This window comes from Lonchura striata, chromosome 3, assembly GCF_050655825.1.
Source record: "Lonchura striata isolate lonStrDom1 chromosome 3, ASM5065582v1, whole genome shotgun sequence".
Lineage (NCBI taxonomy): Eukaryota > Metazoa > Chordata > Aves > Passeriformes > Estrildidae > Lonchura > Lonchura striata.
In genome coordinates this window covers 65,754,153-65,776,146 of record NC_140705.1, presented here as the reverse complement: position 1 = coordinate 65,776,146, position 21,994 = coordinate 65,754,153, and the positions used below count along the sequence as shown (strand labels likewise).

At 37.1% G+C, this 21,994-nt stretch overlaps 1 protein-coding gene and 1 long non-coding RNA gene across 4 annotated transcripts in view; both read right to left on the bottom strand.

The window, feature by feature from the left end:
* The window catches only part of LOC110468846 (SAM and SH3 domain-containing protein 1), a 526,394-nt gene that overhangs the window by 419,672 nt on the left and 84,728 nt on the right, over positions 1-21,994 (bottom strand). The gene's annotated exons all lie outside the window — the stretch shown is intronic.
* Positions 1-21,994, bottom strand: part of LOC146767926 (uncharacterized) — a 130,033-nt gene that overhangs the window by 47,969 nt on the left and 60,070 nt on the right. Inside the window, exon 1 of the long non-coding RNA XR_014953811.1 lies at positions 1-21,994. This exon is cut by the window's left edge and continues 8,946 nt beyond it; it is cut by the window's right edge and continues 60,070 nt beyond it. This is a non-coding gene — a long non-coding RNA (uncharacterized LOC146767926).

Genomic DNA, 21,994 nt, shown 5'->3' with positions numbered 1-21,994 from the left:
GTATAACATGCAATACTGGCAGACCGTGGTGCTGCTGGGTGCACAATGTCAGCTATTGCCCTGATACTCTACTTCAACAAACAGCTCCCTTTTGCCATCTTCCAATTTCCTTCAATCTATTATTATGTTTTATTTCAATATTAAAACTCCACTTCATAAATCCACCCAACTGATACCTGTTGGTCATATTCAGGAGACTGGGAAGTCGTCTGAGGAGTGTTTGTAGAACCAAATATTCTTATAAACTTTATATGCACAAGTGTATTCATAATTTTGGCTAATTTATCCATCTGTTAGAGAAAGACTCACCATATCTGGAATGTATCAGCTATGGCCTAAATAGTAATATTCTACTCCCATAAGAAAGGTTAAATTCTGCAGATGGTGCTTGCACAACTGGAACATCTTTGAGGAACCAGAAATATTTTGGGGTTGTAACACAGCCAAATTGCTAAAGTACCTGCTGTCTCAGAGGACTAACAAGCAAAGAGCCTTCACCACCATATGCCACTGAGCCCAAAGAAAGCAGTAACACTGTAAACTACCAGTATTATAGGACCATAAGGAAAAGTTCAAAACAAGGATTTGGGTCAGTAGATAGGGACTTGGAGAAAGTTTCTAAGTGTTCAGCAGAAGAAGCTATATACTCTGACAGCATGTGCCTTCAAATTGATGCAGCCATCTTCTGCTTCCGAAATAGGAAGGTTTTGTTCATTAACCCATGATAAAACCATGGTGGGTAAAGCCTTAAAAGAAACAATTTAACTATAGAGGAAACACTGTTACTACCTACTGCTTGGATAATTTACAGCACTGAAAAAGTCTTCATTATTTTATCATATCATTGTAATAATTTGAATTGGCAGAAGTTTCAAAAAATAAAATTCAGCATCATATTAGAAAGATTTAAATGTATTAGCAATGTAACTCTTCTGGAAAATTGCCTTCACGCACAGACAGTCTTGTAATTTCCAGATCCTCTGTTCTTCTCTTATGTGCCTTTTAATAATGCAGCATATTTATACTGTCATGGCACAAAAACATTTATTAGCAGAAACATTTGATAGTAATAAAGCAAGAGTAAAGCTACCTTCCTTCCTTAACTGTGTTGCAGAGCAGCAGCTCCTTGGTTTTTCCCATGCCTAAAGTCTGTCTGGGATCTGTGTGGGAACAGACCTACCAATTTTCTTGATCTCCTTCTGCTCATCCTGGTCTCCACCTCAAATCTTGCTCCATGGGATTGCAAAGCCATGTGAAAAGATGTGCCTTGCAGGGACACTATGCATAAGCTCCCCAAACTAGTTTAATCTCACTAATACAGGATTATAACTAATTTTTATCAACACAATCAAATCAGGGGTGGGGAAAAATGAAGAAATTGCTCTGTCTGCAGGAGAACTTCACTCTCAAGACCACAACTGTGTTATCAGCATTTCATTTTGGAGTTTTTTAATACAACCTTCTAAGAAAATATATTTTACATTTGTTTCCATCAGTCTGACGTTCAAGAACACCCACAGGGCAAAAAATATGCAATTCCACTTGGTGCAACTGATAGGCAATAGAAGTAAATATAACATAAGAATTTTGAATCTAATCACAGCAGATTGCTAAGATGACTGACATAAAATGGGGCATGGCATTTTGAGACATTTTTCTACCCCATTTAAAGTAAACAGCAGAAATGCATTTAGAATTTAGGGAATGCTAAGCCTGTCCAGAAACCATTCTCAATTTAAATTCTATTGCCATTTAAAAAGCTAAGGTGGGAACAGAAGATAAAATGTTTGTATCAGAGGAATTACATCCAAAAAATAGCAAAACAAATTATGACATGTAGCATAGGTTGCCCAACTGCTTCTCAGTCATGGCTTGGGGCCAAGCATTGCTTGTCTGTTTCACACTAACAGCTGGACACTCTTATGGATGGTAAACGACCTTTCTAATGAATTATGCTTAACACTATAACCTACAGATCTCCAAAACCAAAGTGGAAACCCCACAAAAAGTTGAGACATGTTACAGGCTGAGACTAATCGCCTCTTTTTCAAGGGCCCACACAATAGAGGTGTGCACAGCAACTATTTCTGGCCACCTAAGAGGAGATGGGCAGTGCAAGTCCTCTCCAAACATGGTGGGGTGAAAACAAGAAACCTCCTAGCAGGGGTGGCTTCAACACAGGGCTGCACAAGGAAGCACACAGGGCTGCAGCAGAGTGCAGCAATCTCCGGGGTCAGAGGGAGATGTGTGAGCTTCTCACACTGGTGTGAGGGGTCACAGACTGAAAAAAAGGCCAGTGCCACCCTTCCAGCCTGCAGGATGTCATCCTAGTTTGAGAGAAGCTGGACCCAGGAGCCTGTCTCATGCGCTAGGCTGGGCAGGACTGAGACAAAGGTGTGCTTTAAATCCATTTACGGATGATGTAGGAATGGTGCGCTGGAAGTCCTGTCTCGATGCCCTTGCAGAAACTGTTTTTTCTTAGCTACAACTCTGATATTGTTTCTGGTATCTAATCCACCTTGAGGGTTTAATATCCTTTTCTCTTCCCCCTTGTCCTGTCCCTTCATTCTCCTACTTCACAGTGGTCTGTAATTTGAAGATATATTTTAAGATATTATGTCTGTCTTAAAGAATATGGCAACTCTTCAGCTTTCTTAAATGTATTTTCCACATATCAGAACATAAACTCAGCTACACATCAGGAGCTCTGACTCCCTTTTGCAAGAAATAAACTATTATTATGCAACAACAATTGTTATGGGGCTTTTTAAATTAATAATTTTAAGGACATAATAAAAAGCATAAAAATGGAGACTTATTTTCAAAAGAACCTGAACTTTTCTACTCATCTTTATTGATTGTTGCTGAGTAATCTGAGTCCTTCAAAAAATTTCAGCACAATCCATTAGCTATCTGATAAAAAACAATGTTGGAAAGCTCTCATAGTTCAAAACCTCCATTGAGGTTAACAGTGTGCACAGTGATACATGAGTATCACATGTCTATGTACATGCTCTGAAAAGAGGCAACTCTCAATGAGGAGGTATCTTTATCCAAACATATTAAGATAATAGATAAGTATTATCTATTATCTGAGCAACAGTCTCTAAAAATAACTCAGAATAGAGAGACAGCAGTAGCCTAGAAACAACTTGGTAGAAGTACTCCTTGGTTACACCTACAGTAGTACATTTTATCCTGTGCCATAGAATATTCCTGGGTACTAGGCCTTAGTGTTCTCTATGACTAAATCACTAGAATATGCTTTTGGGCTGTGATGACCATTGTGTTCCCTAACAATTTCCTGCCACAGGTCAGGAGTCAGCACACACTGAAGACTGTTTCTAACAGGCTGTCTGCCTACAGCCATGTTGGCCCTGCTTATGAGAACATGAAAAGAGTGTGAACATGTATTATGGGTGTAGGGATATTCCATAACAGTTCTGGCATGTTGAATTTAGTAATGACAGTGTGTGTCAGTTATAGCAGATCCCAGAGGTTGATCTAAATACATTTAGAGCAAGCTATTAATAGGCACTCTGTTCAGCAAAAGATGTTGCAATTTTTTTAAGTACATGTTTAACTTAAAACAGCTGGTATATCTAAATAGCTGCCATAAATGAAGACAAAAGATATGAACCATACTAAAGAAGCAAAATTTACCAAAGATTTGCTTAAAATTTCAAGTGCATTAGACTCTCTTTCTGGACTCTGTCAGTGAACGGTCTATTTCCAAATATAATTAACACAGTGGGAAAACATCAGTTCAGGGTAAAGATCTTTGTTAACAGAAAGGAGGTTCCCACAGCAACGATTTTTTTTTTATATGGTTGATGCCCAACCTAAGAAAAAAAGTTCATTGCATTTGTGTGGAATAAACCAACTACTCTAACATTTTAATTGGTATGAACCCAAGGTCACTACTTTCTGAGCACTGAGCGAAAATAACTGGTATAAAAACAGATTCAAGTAGCGTGCTGCTACCAGATGTATACTGTCTGTGTTATTTTTACTTGTTTAGGATATAAAGGGAGTTTTGTTCTTCAGAAGAAAAGAGAATTGGCAACATTCCACCAAATGTGCTTATGTGCTGCACCTCGGGGGGCCAGTCAGTAACTTTATTTTGCTTTTGTTTTGTCTTTACATAAGGGTCTCCATATGTTTTACCAACATATCCATATGCCTTTTTTTTGTGCCTCCAAATAAAAAATTGGGGGTTTCTTTTTTTAACTAATAAAGATTTTGTTAACATTTATCTGATGTGAAATCAAAATTTAAAAAAAAATGATCAGTTTTATTTAAATCTCTGGAAGCTCACAAATAGATAATCTTTTGCTACTCTGAGTTCTCAAAAGTCAGTTCTATTACTTAGAGGGTAGCACATGATGTGTCTTAGAGAATTTGGGACAAAGCCCTCTAAATAATATCTCCTCAACATATACGGCTAAACTCCTCTTCCAAGAATATATAAACCTTTTTGAAAACCATGTTCATCAGAAAAAAAAAACAAGGTATACAAGTTTGCTTGAATGTCTGTCTTTATTAATAATTTTTTTCTAAAAATTTTAAAGTTTTTTTCTGAAAATTTTACATTTAAATGGACTTATTAATAACTACTATATTAGTAGTTTATTACATTCAAGTGTACATTTTCCAAATGATGCATCTGCTATACATTTTTTTGGCTTCAATTTTACTACTAAATAAGAATATGGAACTGACAAATCACAAGTAAATTCTTTTCTTGCAAAGTCTCTCTTTACTACAGTGTCTTGAGTACATCCAAATAATACTAGTTTGGACACAGAGGAGAAGGTGCCAAGTGTTTATCAAAACATATAAATAATTTTAGAATTTGTTATGGAAAACAAAGATGTGATACTTGGGAGACAGACTTTCTTGTATGGAATAATTGGGGTATCTGTTTTACACATATCCAAAGTCTGTTTTAATATACATACACTTTACAGCACTAACTCTTGGAGACAGAGAAGTTAAAATACAAAGGGCTTTCCTCTTGCACGATAATAATATCTTTCCTATTGCAGAAAAGCCTTTATGCTACATAGCTCTGTTACAGTCTGTGTTTTGAATGTTTTCTTTTCCATGGTTAAAACCTCTGCAAATTACAATTACTTTGCAAAAAGAAGTTCAAAATATATAAATAAACAGAATATGACTTACTGTGACAGATAAATATTTATTTTATTCTGAACATTCAGGCATCCCCTTATGCATTTTCCCTTCCCATGTTGTCTTTTCCAAGACATATGCATGGAAAAGGATCCCACAAAGGCACTGCCACTGGGTAAAAAGACCTTGTAAACTGAAAGCTGGATTATGCAATCAGGCAGCAACATGGAGATAACAAAAGAACAAGGGAGTTAATACTTAAAAATTTCACTCTGCAAGTTTTGAAGTAAAGAAATGACCAACACAGGGGAGCATCTACAAAACTACATTATTCTTGCAATGAAAACACAATGTATCTGCACAAATGTTTTAAGCTCTATTTCCCCTTAAAACCTAGTTGATGGATGGTGGCAAAGTATCTATAACCACATCAAAATAAAAATACAACAAAACATGTTCATATTCATAAGTCAATACAGCTCCTGCCCACCAATAATTTTTGCAGTAATTGCCACTGACTCCCAGGAAGGCCGTGATTTCCATCACATTGATGAAACAATCTCTCTTTCCTCCCTGTCTTAAAGAACATTTTCTGTTAGTCCTGTCCCATGTCCACTTGCTCCTGTAAAGAAAACTAGGATGTTCTGGCCACCGTGAACAAGTGCAATGGGAAATCAACACTTGTGTCATTACAGCATTAGCAGGGCTATCTTGCTTCTTACATTACCTTAGGGCTTGTGTTTGTAGAATAATGCAAACTTTTCTACTTCCTAGAGCAGCATTCCATAAATATCCAACACAGCCAGAGAGAACTGCAGCACATTTCACTACAAGAGCTAAGAAACAAGCAGTACTCTGCAGTAACAGGAGGAATTAAAAGCCTGTGTGAAAACCCATAGCAGAAGAGAGCATATTTTACTCAAGTCTAACATTCGGCAACCATGTTATTCAGATGGTAACATAAAATGAAGCTAAAATAAACATGCTTTGTAAAGCTCAAGGCTAGGAGAAGAATCACAAAAAATACAGGGTGGCAGACCATAATTATTTCTTATGCAGTGACCCTGGTTAAAAGAATTTGGGCTTGGCTTTCCATCTATTCCTTTATGGGAAACAAAATTATAGTATCTGTAAGTGCCATCTGACTGTTAATTGATTTTAGAAAGATTTTTAGAACTATTTTTAAAGTAACCTGCATAATTAGCCTGCAACAGAATAATTTTTGTCACAGACTTCATATCTTGCAAGCAAGCAAAAATTTATTTTTTTAAATCTAGAGAGCACAAACACTTCATAATTTTAAATACTCCTCTGACATTATGAAGAAGAAACAGTCCCTCAAACTTCAGAGAAGCTAAGAACTGAGAAACATAGTCGTGAAAAGGACATCTTTTCCATAGGTGCTGCCACATAATTAGATGTTTGCCCAAAGACCGCCCTTCCGAAGTAATTTGGTTAGAAAACTCTCCTGATAAGAGCAAGCTGTGGCTCTAAATCCCAGTAATCTATTAGGATGCTGCCAAGAAATTCTCCCTAAGCCTTGATTACCCACATTGAAACAAAAAAACAAAATCCCCTAAAAAGTTCATCTACTACCAACAAGGAAAAATAATGTTTCAAATTACTATGCTGCTGTGATTTGTATCAGTTCTCTGTACTTGGTTAGATCTTTGCTGCTCAAACAAGGGTGGTTCTGGCTGCATGTGAAAGACAACTGAAATATTTTGAACTTGACATGAGGTACTAAAATTATTTTGCTTGACTTTGAGTCAGATTTTCAGCCAAGGAGGCTATGTTTCAGATGAACACAGCTTCTCTGCATCTCACTGTCTTCAGAGACCTGAAATGAACTTTTTCCTGTCAGTAAAATTATTGTGACTTTGCTTCGAGCAGTTTTTAACCCAGTTCATGGTGAATTGAATTTTCTTTGTCTAAACTACTCCTGTATTTTTTGCAGTAGCTCTGCTCTGCACTGTTGACAGACTTCACACAGTGGAAAATTTGTCTTGTGCCTTTGTCCTATTGCATGGAAAACTGAAGGGAATGACATTGAATTTCCAGTTAGATTTTTCAATGTCCACTAACAAAGTGCATGGATATTGTACAATACTGCAGCAACAATAGCCACATCTTTCCCCTATAACACCTTGTTATGCTTTTCCACTTTGTGCAAGATGACAAATGAACTGATTCTCACCATCATGGATACTTACAACCTCAGAGCTAATTATCACTTCACTCTTTCCTCTACAACACAGCTGAGGTGCTCCAATTCTACAGCTACCTCATTCTTAGCATCCCCAAGACCCTGTTTGTGCTTCCTACGGACAAGTCTATTACTCAGACCCTTATTAACCCTTAAGAATATATAAGTCCTCTTCCTTGACTTGTCAAAAGATTCCCCTCATTCATGCAAAACACAGCTGCAATAGCCATCTTCCTCACCTGTCAAATTGATCATGTCAAGTAACTCCCTCTTTGAAGCTTTCCATTTCTATCACATCAAATTTAAGCTTCTTGTCATCACAGTCAAAGCTTTAAATTGCCTGTCCCTGTCCCCTTGCTCCCTTGCCCAGTTTTCCTTATGTTCTGTGTTCCCTAGAGCAAAGAGCGTCCTCCTTGAACACTTGTAAAATCATTAGTTATATGACAGAGGTTATTACCACAAATAAATCACCAACAATAAAAAAACCACCAAACCTCATTTTTTATTTCACTGTTAACCTTGCAAGCTAATTCCTACAGCTCAGACACTACTGAGATAAATTTCACTTTCCATTTGGCATCCAAAAAATCTCTAAGTTATTGGCCTCAAAACCTCTCCTCCCAGAGTACCAGAAACAACTGCAGCATAGAGAAGCTGAGTAATGTGCAGAATGCACAAAAATGTTTTAAATAACAAAGCTGAGGACTAAAGAACCAACATAAATTCTCTCCAAGGAAGGGAGGCTTGCACAACAACAAACAATACTTTTGCTTCTAAACAAAATTCTATGAATATTTTTATGATTATGCACAATATATCACAACATAAACAAATTGCTTTGCCATGTCATTCTGCAGAGTATCCCTCTTTCTCAGGTGTCTCAGATTTGGAAGAAAATTTCACAACTGCTTTCACTACTTCATAAGATTATTCTGCATAGTAACCTTATGTGCTTTTACATTTACTTTTATATAAAACTCATATGTAAGTAATCCATTTGTGTGGTGCTTGACTGACTGCAAGGAAAGACTTCAAAACCAGAAAAGCTCTGAACCTTGTTGCTGTATCTTCCCCATTTTTCATTTCCAGTTTCTGAATGACTTACTACAGATAAGACACAAAGAACCTCTTTTATGCATAGGCTTTCTGTGGAAAACCAGATTCTTTTGCATTACATGGTGAAAAAAAAAGAGACAATTGTGCATCATCATCCAACTCTTCTCCAAGGGAATGTCATTCTGAATTTGACACAAGGGCTAACTAGCCTCTCTAGGCTGTGGCTCCACAGCAGGCTAAGCAGAACAGCTACTGCTTACTTGGATCTGTGCTTCCCTGGCTCAGTGTGGTGAAATGCAGGAGAAAAAACAACTGTCAAATATGAGTACGAAATGTGTGGCAATGAAAGGAGCAGATTGTGACAATGGAGATAACAGTGAGACCAACCTAAATTGCTGTTACATTCTTGCAAGAGCTTCAGTTATTTTTCTGAGACAGGAACTTTTCTCATCTGTATTCATATGATACAACTTTAAACTCAATAAGGCCATTAAGTGCAATCACACTGGAAAAATAATAAAACAGATAAAATAAGATGTCAAATTGAACATGTCACTTTATGATGTTTGCTGAACTAGCCACATTCCTAGTAAGCGATAGCATCAGATGCATCACAGATTTGGCTTAGAAAATATGTCAGTATATTTAACAGATCTCATACAGATATTCAAAATGACAGAGTCCAGCATAAAATGCTTTCATTTTGGAAGATCTATGAGCATCAGGAAGACAGCTACAAATCCTTTATATTTTGCTTCCAGTCTATTTTTCTTAAGACAGATAGAAGAGATGCATCGATTTAAATACCCTACATTAATGTAGCAATGCGTGGGACCTTGTTTGGAAAACTGATGCTCTTTCTGCGACAATTTATAACCCTTTTTAAAGGCTCTTCAAAGCTTAAATAAAATCTGACAGTTTTTCTTCCTACCATATGTAGAAGTAATGAATCTATCAAGTCTCTTGAGGCAGCCAGCAATTATCTCTGACATTAGATACAACACACTTGCATTTAGCCACACAAACATAATTATAATTATGGGCCAGAATAATTAAAACTTTTGAAGATACTATGAAGTAAGGATAGAACAGCTGGCAAAATGAAAACACACTGCAAATAGATTTCAAAACTGCAATGTGCTGATTTTCTCCTGATTGCAGTTGTAGCACTTAAGGCTATCCGTCAAAAGATGTTCAGTGAGACAGTTTGGCCCATTCCACCACTGAACAGTTTGTGCACCTGCAGGCTCACTCGCTAGCTCTTAACAGATTCAATTCTGTTTAGGTCTGGGTCACACCTTCTCTGAATATTTTGGTGCTGCTTTGAACTCACTCTTCTTCAGTCCTTACTTCGAGTGCAGGTTACCCTTGTTGCTAGTTTTACCAATTCTGGCTAAAGAAGGGAATGATTTGATCCCCTCTGTACTCTACAGGATTTGGAAATTCTAACTCAAACCATAATAATTAAGGTACTGGGATTGCCTACTCTTGTCTAAACTCAGTTTCCAGAATATGCAAATTTCCAGTATTCTAGGACAGGCAGAACGTCTTGTTTTCTTGTTCTCCAGTCATCTTTGCATCTTTGGTTAACAAGCTCTTGAATGCACTGTCTTTCTGCCATGCAGAAAGGCTGAGAAGTGTCAGATATTATTAGTTATTCAGTGATGTTTTCTCAGAAAATTCACTGTCCCTGCCAACCGGGCCAACTTCAAGACACATCCCAAATTCAGGATCACCTTGCAATGGCTCTCGGGGACAAGTTGTCAAATGTTCCTCTCAGCAGGTAATACAACTTCAATATAGTCCTGGCCAAAGGATAGATTTGTTCCTGCAGTAATACAAGATGGAGATCCTAAAGTAAGACAGTGACAGTTTGACAGAGATGTATCTTACTGTCATCCTTGAAAATTGGTAGTTTCAGGCCTGTACGAGTTACATCTACACAGTGATTTCTGCTATGCAACCCAGTGAGAAGCTTCCTGTCTTTTCCTTTTCATCTTCACCTATCAAGTCCTCAAGTCTACATCACAGGAGAGACTCGGTCTGCTTTGTCCTCTTTCCTCTTAGAGCAGATATTTACTACAGATAAGCAGCTATTTGTTTCCAAATGACTGCATACACTAGCCAGACCTGCTTTGTGAGTAGCTTAAGTGCTGCGTGTATAGGTCAGCAACTTTTGTGAGCAAACCAAAAGCTACACAAAACCTGCAGCTGCTGATGGGCCCAATCACGCTCTCATCACCTCCAGTGTGCTTCAGCACAGGTACAAGCTGAGCACTACACCTCTTCCTCAGCAGAGTCCTTCCTGCAGTGAGGGACTACGCAAACAAGACAGTAAATTCCATTTTTACTGTAGTGCTCTCATCTCCATACGGAAACAATGTGCAAAGGAATATACAGGGTCTGCTGTATAGGACTGATATAGATCAGAAATTCTGTACTGAGACTGGAAGGGGTGGGGGTAGACAAAAAAACAAAAGAGAAAAAAACCCCAAAAACTAGATTCCACAGTGACTACTTGCATGAGACAGCATGTCTACACTACAGCAGAGAAACACAGCTATATTTTAAATTATTTTAATTTCCTTCACCCACTGCCTATAAGTCATGAGCAGGAGACCCCTGAAGTCAAAGTTTCCTGGCACTGAAGATCAAGCCTGCTTGGGCTTGGCTCACTTCAGTAATTCCTTATTGTCAGCACCATTGAAATTTTTCAGTCTTGTTTGAAAAAAGTTGCTTTTAGTCTCAGCTCTACAAGACAGAAGCCTCCCACACCTTCTACATTTACAATCATAAACCCACTGCATGTTTGAAATAGACCCATATTACCTTACTAAGCTTTCAGAATGGCTATGGTTAAAATTTATTTTGGTCACCACTACAGCTTTCTATTTTTAGAGCATGATGAAAATTAACAGATTTGATGTATACTGTGAAGGTGCATGTTAACTTTTGAGCCTGACACAGCAACTAGAGGGAGAAGCAGAACAGTAATTAACTATCTGGATGTTGTGGCACTGTTAATTAGATACTGCAAAAGCTGATTTAGCTCCACAACAATTTTCACTGAGGTAGTCACTTCAAGCACTTCTTAAAGGGATCTTTCTGTCAATCTTACAAAAAGATTAATGTTTTGCTTCTTTATTTTTTTCTCCTAACTGTCATAACATACTTAAAAATCTGGCACACAAAAGAGTGAAGATCAAACTATGCCTCCTCTCATTTTCTTTGCAATCAAAACAAATACAATACTTGAAACACCAGGCCTATATGACTTGTGCACAATATGTCCCAGCACAGCCATATTTAGCTAGTGAATAATTTCACATGCTAGGACAAAGCAAAAGTTCAGTTACTGCTTCCACTCTTCCTCAAAGGTGATCCAGGTAAACCCCAAAAGTTTTAAAGAAATCTACATGTTTTCCACCAATAGAGAAAAGGAAACAGATCTAAGAAAGCAAGACAGCTTTCGCCAGGAGAATAAAATTGTCAGACTTCTAGCTCTTACATACCAAGCATACAGGATATGTCATGTCCACAAATTGTTGCACATGTAGCTGCTATTTTAGAATGAATTAGATGGGTGGATGGTTAAATGACAATAAGTACTTTATATCTTTAACCCTCAAGGAAGAGGGTACTTTAGATCTCCTTAAAATGTCTTTTTTTCCTCCTTCTTTTAGGTAATAAATTTTACCAGGAAAAGGTCAGGCCAAAGTGACAGAAAGGCTTTTAGGAGTCATGAAAGTAACATATCCTGCTATATTCAGCCAGGCTGGATTTGTGCAGAAACATACACTATGCAAAAACACAGGAGGATGTGTGATGGAGGGAAAATAAAAGATCCCAAACACCAAAAAAAACCAATTAAAAAAAAAAAAGGGGGGGGGGGGGCGGGAAAGCAAGAAACAAAGTCTCCACAAAGTAAGTTCTCCAAAAACACATCCAACGAGGGAAGAAGGTAATGATACTTGGTTTTGGATACAAAGCCTCCCATATCTACTCTAGCACAACTTTCTACCATTTCTCTATATAAAAATAGTTACTTTAGATTATTTAAGAACAAGTTGGGGTAAATGTGTGTTTGAATGGCTGAAAGGTTCACTACCTTTCAAAAATCATGCGAGCTCAACTGTGAGATGACTTGCATTTCTTTCCTTAAAATATGTTGACCAGAAGATGAGTACTAGCAGGTTTAAAGCTCATGATAATGCAGTGATCTAGCTCCAAGACACATACAATAAGGCTTCTTCAAAGACTTATTTCATTGCATTCTTTACCAAACAAGGAAATCTCCTCTAATCTGCTAGTAAAGGAAATGACAAGTGTGAACAAAAAAATGAACGGGTTACAGGCTATTCAACCTTAGATTATATTATTCTGAACTGTTAATTAAACTCTTTTTATAGCTCTCTCCTGAGTCTGCCTGGGGCTATACCTTTAAATTACCTTTTAATGGGAAATTGATGTGAACAGCATGCAGCCACAAGACCTGGGAAATGTGTCCCCATTCTTAGGATGTCTGCTGTGCACATCAATGGACATGAGGGGCTCATGTAGAACTGCTACCTCTATTCTTGGCTGAGTGAGGAGACAGCCAATTAATTGGCTGTCAGGAAATGCATACAGCACTGTAACAGTTGGATGGAAAAAGAGAAAGAGCATACAAATCAGAGAAAAGAACACAAGATAAGCAGGTCAACTATCATAAAAAAGTGTGGAAAGAGAAAATAGCTATTGGAAATAGACAAACAACAGTGGCTCAAAATTTCAATTCACTGTGTTTATACTGATGTAAGCTTGACCAGCATGTTTATACAATGACATAAACCACACTTTGACATATTCTGGACTATTTCCAAAAGCCAGATTTACACTTAGAAGATAACCCCTGGTAGCACATATCAGAGGAATGGTGTAAATGAGATTAGTGATATGATAAACTGTTACAAAAGAAAACAGAGAAATAGCAATGGCTTTATGCTATGGTTTAAGTTAGGAATGCAGGGTAACACTAAAGGGGTTATTGGGTTGTTTCATTATTATGTCTGTTTTGTTTTGCCGAAAATACAGGTCTGATACAGCCTGTAACTTTAGCATCTTAAAGCTCTTGTCAAACACAGCATTTCCTGCCGAGTCTAGCTTGAGATAATCCAGGCAAAATCAATGATATAAAATGCAAGGAATTAATTTATGCCGATAAAAAGACAAACTGTGTCAAATAAATCATAAATAGAATGAAATAAAATCAACATAAATACTGCCCTCGTGTTCCATCATAGAAAAATCAGCTTTCACAAATGTATTCAGGGGAAGTCTAACTTGGAAGAAGAGGACTGGCAGAAAACATTTAGAATTCCACTATTTAAAGAAAGACAACTGTCAACATTTTCAAGGACTTAAAAACTACACGGAAAAAAATCACTAAATGACATATAAATGGTCAAAGTGTTAACTGAACTTCAGCAGTGGTATAAATCAGAATAGCTGTGATGGGACCTGAATTCATAATAGAACAACAGGTCAGGTCAGTGCCCCACTGCTCAGGCATACCTGGGACTGAGGAAGTGAAAATATAATAGCTCCAAGGAACAATTAATAAACCAGTATTTTTTAAAATATGTATTTAGCTACATTAAGTTATTCTATCGTTATCTGATAAACTACTATATAGCATTTAAACCAAAAGCTAGTGCATTGTTACAGGACATACTTAGTGTTTTAATAATAAAACCAAATACATAGACATAAAAATCTTGTTAAAGTTTGAATCACATAGAAGTTGATGTTTAGAAAGAAGTACCAAGAGTAACTACATCAGTGCAGCACCCTGCTGTGCACTTCCATTCTTAGATATTTCTAAACAATAATCACAATTTTAACTAAGAAGTAAGAAGCTAATCACATTCAGCATAGCAGAAACAGGCCTAAGATCACTAGGCTGAGCATTTTGGTTCTACAACAGCAATCCTTATAAAACAACATTAAGGATATATTACAATGTCTACTTCATTAAATATTTCTTAAACAGCACCCACATCTTTGGTTTGAATACACAAGGGCTAATCATGAGATTAGAAAACCAGGTAATTCAGCATTTCACAACCAAAATCTTATCCTCATTTTTCCCTCAAGCAGAGCCAGCAGGAGACAAAGTAATGATTTGCTATTCCAACAGGTTATCAGCTAATTGATAGTCTTGTTAGGCAGAAGGGGCAAGGATGGAATTGTGGGAATGGGTCACATCCTGCTGACTCAGAGCTCAAAAAAAGCCCTATATTTGAAGCAGGAAGGCAAATACTCCTGATGGATAAATTCCTTCCCATTTCCTCAAAGAAGAGGAATGTGATATTTGCATGCAAATAGCATCCTCATGAATGATAATTTCCATATATTTCCACTGTATTTCAGGATGTTGACATGTTACCTGACCTTTAAAATTCCTGAATATGACTGTTGAACCGTATTTGTCTCTCCTAACATTATACTGCAATGGCCAAGAAACTCCATTTCTTGAGAGAACCTCAGCAAAGATAATCAAGTAGCACATAGTAAAAAGGTAGGGGCTGATTTCCCCTCCTAAGAAAGATGTGTTCTTCTTGAGAAGGTCATGGACCACCCAAAAGATCACAAGAAACTATGGACAACTGGCTAAGGTTTTAGCCTACCTAGTAATTTTGAAGCAGGTAGATGGTACATTTTACCACGCAAAATCTACAATGCACAGCTGGAAACAAAAGAGTAGACAGCATTTAGGCTGCCAAGTGTTTAAAGGCATACAGAGGCATCCAACAGGATGTAAACACACCTTGTTACAACTTAAATAATTTAAAATGGATCCTTTTTATGGAGGGGTTATTCAGAGTGGAGTCTAACTCTTAAACAACATGATTTTGCTGTTTAACAGCCATGCTCACTACTACTGATAAAATGCCACCCACAAGGGGAAAAGAAATCTTTACAGCAGACAAAAAGCTTTGCCAGTGGCAACACTGAGAAAGTAACTTCAAATAGTCAGTTGTTACAATTGAAACAAATTGCTGAATTATATATTTTATTTAAACTCAGCTCTAGTATCAGACTACTTTAAAATGCAATCAAGCACAGTTAATTACTGTAAGTTACTTGTTCTTACATTGTGTATAGGTGGCATATGTTGAAAAAAAAGATTGCTAAAACACATTCTCACTCCCTCTCCCTGGGAAAGACAAAAAACACTCAAGGATCCAGAAGGAAAAGAGGCTGCTGCTGGCTACTGATTCAAATTGTACTGCATCACTCTTCCATTCAGCTGTATAAATGCAAAATACAGAATGAAAAATATTACTGATATTCCCAGTGCACCAAAGTAGAACACACAATTTACTTGTATACACTTTTCCTGGGTTTGAATGCTGATGTCCACAGAGCCTTGACAATAAATTTTTCATTTGTTTTCCTTATGGAGAGAAAGACTGAAAGAAGGAAAATAAGGGAGAAGGGATGCACAGGCTACCTACAAAAATAATAGAAAACCCATCAAACTAAGAGCCCACCACTTCAGACAACTTTTAGTTAGGAAAAAATACAAAGTACTATATTTATTCATCATCACACTCATAAAATATTTCTAAAAAAAAAACACCTATTCTATTCCCTCAAATCCCCTTCAAATCTTCTTCTGTCATATCTACAAGAGCTTGATAATAGTGTAGGCAATGCATTTTTGCAGAACTATTCATAACCTTGGATTTTACAGTTTAGTATCAAATGTTGTTAGGAAAATACCTCGATTCATAAATATTTTTCGAGACATGCTGTATCATACTAATTATTACTCTACACATACTATTTCTAAGAGAATTGATTTTTAAGCATGATTTACAGATAGACACACAACTGTAGAATGCATATCTTTAAAGACAGCATTTGAAAACTTTAGAACCCCCACAATGCTGAAAGGCTGCCCTCAGAATGGATGAAGGCAGCCACAGCCTAAGAAGCAAGGAGTGCATGCATCCTTGGGCACCTCACACGGCCCACAGATACATTCATCCCTCTCCTCCTCCCAGATGCCAGCACAGATGCTCAGAGTTGTACTTTCCTACTAAACAAAGTTTTTGCATGTCTCAACAGTTCAGGCGTTTCTTCTTTCACACAGTGATGTCATAGACTGGTTCACAACACAACTTTAGTCGGGTATATTCAATAGCCATATGAAAAACACCAGCTAACATAAGTATCAAGAAAAGAACAATGACCTGAATTTGCAATTAGTGTCCAGGTAATTTTTGAATCCCTCATGGTCCAGTCAACCCTCATTTGGTTCAAAAAATACTCACAAGTGACAAAGTTTCCCAGGTGGTATTCAATTTCAGTAAGTTTACTGACTTGATAGGCTATAAAAATCTTTAATTAGAAGAAAATATTTAGAATTACTTTCTTTATCCACTTGTATTATCTGACTCTGCTACACACAAGAGGAAAGATAAAGGAAGCATGCAATACTAAAGGGTTTCTCCTCCTTTCGTATTACCCATTTTAATATCAATACCTGAGGGACTTAAGCAACTGCATAATAAAACATGGCAGAAAGCCCAACAAAGCTATTGCCATTACAAGAAAATAGTCTTAGGCACTAGAGGGAGCATCTGCCTTTACAGTCACTGAACAAATGTTTCCATGTCCCTACAATATATTCTGTATTATGCACAAAAATATTTTTGCATGTTGTGTATAAGGTACAAGTCTTACCTTTTCCATGAAAGGTAAACAAATAAATATCAATATTATAAAACCATCACTTTAAATAAATATGCCTTCTTGTCTATTTAACTTACTCAACACTAATTTTAATTTTTTTTCCTAAATTTCAGACTCTGAAAGCAAACCTTTTCTGCAGAATTATCTAAACAGGCTAACAGCATTAGAATGCCATGGCTGCATTGTTCAGGAAATGAAAGCAATGACATTTTACTTTAAGGACACAGCTTCAGACTTCTGCAGACATTCACATCTTGGCTAACTGCCTAGACTCCCCATGAGAGAAGGGCATTTCTGGGCTGTGGTTCACCTGACCAAGGCTAGGCAACTGTCAGAGGATTGATGTGTGAATCATACTCCCCAAGCAGCACTTCTGTGAACAGCAAAAGTAGCTGAACTCACTTGTGGATGTGTACACCCTAGATATTTATCTCACAAAGTCTGCACCCAAAAACAGAGGGAACACACTAACAAAAACATGTGTGGCAACATCAGTGATTGTAAACTTGGGTGGTGGGGGAATTGTACACTGGATCACAGTGGCTGGTTACCTGGACTGTACTGGCAGCATGAACTTACTGTCCATTTCCTAGTACTATAAAACTCTTCATTCTTGCTACATGTAACAGATTCAATTAGGAGAGCAAAGATACAAAGAGCAAAAATCACTTCATAAAGCCAGTAAAAAATTAAGACAACTTAAACACCTACCAAACTTGCATACAGAACCATTTGAAACACTATTACACTTTCATCCCCTTAGAGTGATGGGAAACATAATATATCTGCCACCCAGGGTTCTCCTTAATGCCTCAGCCTTGCTGTGAATTCCCTTGTATACTGGAAGGTTTACATACTCACTTCAAGATAGCCCTTAGCTCTCTGTCTGGATGCTGCTAACTGAAACACTGCTGCTAAGAATCACAGCTTAGTTTACCATGGAGTTTAGTAGCCATGGTTTTAATATCAGGCATTATGTTCCCAGACTTTGTGCCAAGCCCTGAAGCAGGAAATTCTATTTTCAAATGCATCAAATTGGTACTGCTGCAGTCAAGGTTACGAAATTATATAATTTTATCTTGTTGTTTGGTTTCTTACTGTTGTCTACAATGATTAGCCACGCAAAACAGGGTTTAAATTTTGGGAAGAAATATTAACTCTGCTTATGTTATCTAAACAAAACACAGTGACCAAGGTTCTCCAGAATTTTTATTAGAAAGCTACTTTCTTCTTCCCCTTGGCACAAAGGTCCTTGCTCATTGTGAAGGACAATGCATCATAAAGGCAAAATTGCCATAGTTTCTTCAGTTGTTCTTCAGAATTTATAAAGCAAAGTGATCTCCAAATAGGACTTTTACTGAAAGAAGGTAAGAGACCAACTGCCTCCAAAGTTCAAAGCTGGGTTCACAAACCCACTAGTTTTTGACTCTAATAAAGCTGAATATAAATTACTGTACCAAAAGGATCTGAGCTTCTGTAAATTTCAGATCTCTTTGAAAACATTTCTCTTTGCACTTCAAACGTTTCTGTAGTACTGTAGCAAAGCCTCCAGAAAACTAACATAAGCATTTATCTTTAAAGCAATAATAAAAAGAATATAGAAAAATCACAAAAATAGAACTTAAAACATAAATTATTGAAGATTCAGCCACTATAAAGGGTTTCAGAATATAAATATATATATATATATTTTCTACTGCAGTAATAAGGCAGCTGGAAATTCTGATTGGCATTGAGGTTTGTTAGTCAATGATTGTGCCTGAACTGCAGGGTATCTGACCTAAGCATGTATGGGTGCAAGGAAAAAAAAAAAATAAAAAAGGGACAACACAATTAGAAGGAATCACTATATGGTCTAGACTTGTCCTAACATGAAGCTGGGACATTACAAGACTAATAATTTAAAGATGAGCAGAGGTGATGAAATAGGCTTTCATCTTTTTCACTTTCTCCATTCACTCAGTGTGAGCTTTCGCACAAACAAAATGCGCAGGTTAGGTACAAAATATATTCCTCCCCGTGCAAGAGAAAAATCTCTTTTCAAATCATTATGTGGACTCAGATTCACTTGCCAGGAGATGTGTATTTTGAGCAACTAAGAGGCACAGAAATTAAAATATTTGATTCCTGGGTATGTGGGAGACATACTGTTGGCCCCTGTGAGCCTTAAGGCAGAGGTGATAACACTACAATGATGAAATAACTGTGCAATCAGATAACCCCATCCTTTTTTTCCCCCTTGTGAAACGCTACTGTGATCAGTAATACCATACTATGGAGGCAGAACATTTCAAGTCTAGGAAATTACTCCTTCCCAATTGCTATCCAGTTTTAAAAAGCAGGCACAACACCTTCAGTAACAACTTTTTAAGGACTTGAATATTTTTTTCTCTAAAATATCTGAATTTTTAAAAAGTGGCTAAAAAGACATGCATGAAAACTGATTGGTTCTGACCCACAAGCTTCATCCTGTTTAATGGGGACCGCAGACATGAACAGCTGCGTGAACTAAAAAAATACAGCAGACCTCACTCAGTCTAGGACAATGAAGAAGCAAAAGCCCTGTTTTTGGATGTATTAAACAGTTTAAAGGATGATTGATAACTCACATCAGCTCGTTCAGTTTCATCCCCCCAAAAGCACCACAGCAGTCTCTTTGGTCCACAGGCTTCCTCCCAAGCACAATGAATTGTTCATCATGTTGTGCACATGCATCACTTCCCTCCTCCTCCATTCCTTGTGTTTTGTGGAGGTAAGGGGGCAAAAAAAAAACCACTTGGAGAAATTTAATTCCTTCTATGTTTCAAAAACAAAACTTCAGCTATAAAGGAAAGCTCCAATTGTTGCCGTTTTTGGTGGATGTTTTTAACTTAAGAGTGAAATCTGCTAAGGCTGTGTCTCTTTAGAAGAAGGCTACAGAAAGTTATGTGTTTGTAAGCTCTGAAAATACATAGTAGAGCCCCCTAACCATTTTCTTTATAAACTGTGGAACACTTGCTGTATCAGAAACAAGCCATAAATATGTATTACTACTTTATAAATATGTATTGTGTTACAGATGAAGAAAACAACTGAGTAGAAGACCTCATAATTGCTATGGTCCTTTTTAAAAAATGAAAAAATCCCCACGTAATTCCACAGGGAACTACTTTACATGTAAGCATAGAAAGATAGTATAGCAAAATAGTTTCTAGTTCTTTGTACTTGAACATAGCATTGGTGGGTTTTGGGCATTATTGTTAGGTTGGGCTTTTATTTATTTTTTTATTTATTTTCATTTGTGTTTTGGCTTGGTTTTGGGTTTTTTTAAAAAATCTTTTTAGTTTAAACTGAGGGGCAAAAAGAGTACAGAATGAGCTGCTTAGTTTACTGGGAGAAGGACAGTAGATAGAGCAATTTTGTATTTATCCACATGGCAACTGTGCTCATGCAAATCCACAGCACCTCAATTCTTGTATTATTTTTCTTTCTAAGACTGGTAAATGCAGCAGTACTCAGTTGTGATCACTTCCTGAAGCTATTGCTTTGAGTATTCCACCCACATATTCAATCTAATATTTTCTATTAGACTGAAAGAAGAGTAGACACATGACTGTAATTTTATGCAAGTTCATCTTATCAAACAAGCTAATCAGCTATTTGAAGCCTGTCTGTATGTTTTGAAATTCATAAAGACAAGAAAAAAATTAATTGGTTGAACTTTCCTTAAAAAAAATTACACGTTTTCAAATTTATTCTTCCCATCTGAAACATTCATAACTTAAGAAGATACCTACAGATCAGCCAGGAGCTGCACATGCCTCAAACACTGGGCAGAGGCACTGCTGAAAGACTCTCCAGCTGTTCAGAACTGAGCTGATGTGAGCTATTGGAAGTCACACACAGGTCCATTGGTTTGGGCTATGGAATCCTGGATGTTAAGTGTCAACACCAGCAACGTGAATCAACGGAGAGGAAGAAAAAATTTGAAGCCCAAGACTTGCCATCTAGAAAAATTAATTTACTAACACTTTGCTTTAGTGCAGAATTGGAAGGCAGAACAGAAGATTTGTGTAAATCTTTTAAAGTAAAAGTCAACAGCACTAATATCTGTAAATTGTATTATTGCTTATTTTAAAAATAGAAGAATAAAAAAAATTATAATGAAAGAAGGATGCTCATTATTAGGAATATCACCTGTACCTCACTTCATCAACTAGACATCCAACTGTATATTTTTCTTTGCAAAATAGTGCCTTATAGACATTGAAGATCTCTAAGCAATTATTACCATGTGTTGCAGGCTGCCTTACCAAAGGTAAGTGTAAGGAAGACTAAAAATCATAATATAAGCCCAGCATAAAGATGGGGATTTGAAACACCTTCATGCTCAAGAACACGGCCTTCAGACTCTTTACTGAGTGTCTTTGATGTAATTTGTAAAGGTCATTATATCTCTATTCCTCCCAGGGTTAAGCCTGAAGAATTTCCAACCCACAAGGCAATTTTTATGCAAATGGAGTGCTGCAACTTGGAGAATCCAGCTCAAAGTGAGCTAGTCTGCTCCAGAAAGACAACTTTAAAAAAGGCAGTAACTTCATCTGCAGGTGAAACTTGAGTTGTTCTAACATCGTTGTGCATATTCAGTCCACATAACTTTACAAATGAACAGTGAAAGAGGTCTCCAGTAACTCATAACATCTAGCATTCTTTCATTACTTTTTTCCACACAAAATTACTCCAGACTAGGGAGCTCTTTAGAAAAGCATGAAAAACACCAGGTAGGCTACAGAGAAGGGTCACCACTAAGAACATCACAAAAAGTGACATGGGCACATGTGACTATGTCTTCCATGTAAAGCATCACCAGACTGATGC